The sequence below is a fragment of the Metopolophium dirhodum genome, chromosome 1 (assembly GCF_019925205.1).
Source record: "Metopolophium dirhodum isolate CAU chromosome 1, ASM1992520v1, whole genome shotgun sequence".
NCBI classification, from domain to species: Eukaryota; Metazoa; Arthropoda; class Insecta; order Hemiptera; family Aphididae; genus Metopolophium; species Metopolophium dirhodum.
In genome coordinates this window covers 118,490,484-118,492,572 of record NC_083560.1, presented here as the reverse complement: position 1 = coordinate 118,492,572, position 2,089 = coordinate 118,490,484, and positions in this window count along the sequence as shown.

Here is a 2,089-nt window from a genome sequence, read left to right as displayed (position 1 = left end):
TACGTGGAATGGGAACGCGACTACGTGTAGTTGTAGTAGTATTAGTGACTGGTGGCCGCCGCCGCCACTACCACCACCTAAAAAACGTTGTAAAATAACAATATCGTTTTGCTGCCGACGACGGCGGTTGCAACTGGGCCAAGACGTGCCAAGCAGTGCGTGCGTGTGTGCACCGTTGCAATATTCCGCCGCCGAGTGCAACAGCAACAGCTGCTGCTGCTGCCGACGCCGTCCCCGCCAGATGCTGAAATGCCCCTCATCGATAGCATGTAACCGAAATCCTTGCTTGGAGATCGGAAGCGTTGATTTTCCGTCGTTATCTACTCATCACTGTTTCCGTCACATACTGCCGTCGCACCCACGGTCTTGCCGAGTTCCAGGACAACAGAGTTATGACTTTTATGAGCATTTTAAAATATACAAATTACAATAATTATGTATTTACAATTTTAAAATGATCAAACACTCCTTTAAAATGAAAACACAAAAATTGACTGTGGCTAATATTCTTACTACTACATTTCATAATTTACTGCTCAAATATTTAAACATAACAGAGAGTTAAATTATTGTAGTTAGATTATTCAGAATGTACAATTGGCCATGTCACGCGTTTATCTAAGATGCGGTGACAATACGCATGCGGGTTTAGTCTTCTTAAAAATAACATGTCAGGCGCTTTACACGCTCTAAACTGTAGTAGTCATCAATCTTTATATTTATAACATTAAATACAGCCATATGGCTACACACAGAGTGGTTTGGCCGCGCGCGGTTTCGGATTATGATCCGTGGTGATTAGCAACCGCTTCCGCAGCTCGCTTACACACTTAAGCGGTTTTAAAAGCGGTTTCTACATTCGACCAGTTTGTTTTTGGCGCCAATTTGATGAAGCCATCACATTTAGTAAAAAATTGAATTATAGATAACATTGAACATAGATTTTTTGCATAAATACGGCAAATAGTGTTGACACCCAAAACAACCCCTGGTTACGCCACTAGACTTGGGTACTCACGAAACTTACTCGTTTCCTCAGAGCCTCGAGGCTCTAATGTCGAGTGTAAACAAGAATGGCCAAACGGCAGATTATTCGCTATGTAAAAAATTCGAATGATTTGTTTTCGCCGTTTTCGGAATCCACATCGCCACATCACATCGAACTTGTATCATTGAAATCAGGGCATGCAATGATTTCAAAATACATTTTGAATATCGTTATAAATGGTTTATAAAATCAAAAGTAATATAAAAATCAAAACTTTTTATAATGATGTTAAAAATGTAATTTAAATAAAAAAAATTAAAATTCATGATATATATCAAAATAATAAGTAATAACCGTTTTATAATTTTATATATAGGTACAAACCGAATAAATATTTAAAAAATTTCAATTCTAATTTAAATTTTAACAAAAAGGTTCACCGACAGGCCAATAATAATATTTTTTATAGGTAGGTAATTTCATTTTTTACTACTATTTTACAACCACACGTACGATGCGTATATGGAACGCGCAAATTACGATCCTAGATTATGTAGTATTATGGCTCATAGATAGAAATCAAAATTAAAATCGTAAAAATATAAAAGTGATATTTTAAATAGAAAAAAATAACAAGTTTAAAATCAGAAAAAAATATTGTGCAATAATGCAAAATTAATAAAATTATAAAATCAATGTATTATTGTATTAGCTGCCTACCTATTTTATTGAAATCTCAAAAAAATTAATATCAATAAGCAAAATTGTAATTATTAAAATGAAAAATTTCATTTCGATTTCAAGCCATGGTTGAAATATTATAATAAATTATATTATATACCTAACACATCTATACATTTCTAAACTGCGTAGGTACCTATGACGTGTTAGACATGCTGATGTGAAGAGTCAGCAAAATATCATCGCTTCCAACCCCGCGATATGATTCAAATCCAATACAGGTATACAAATGCGTTGGTTTTTTTTACGACATGTCAATTTTAAAGTGAACTATGAGTTTTCTTATATGTTGTAATATTTTATACTTACCCAATACTCATAATTTAATTGAAATTTAAGTATCGTAAAAAACCAATGAAC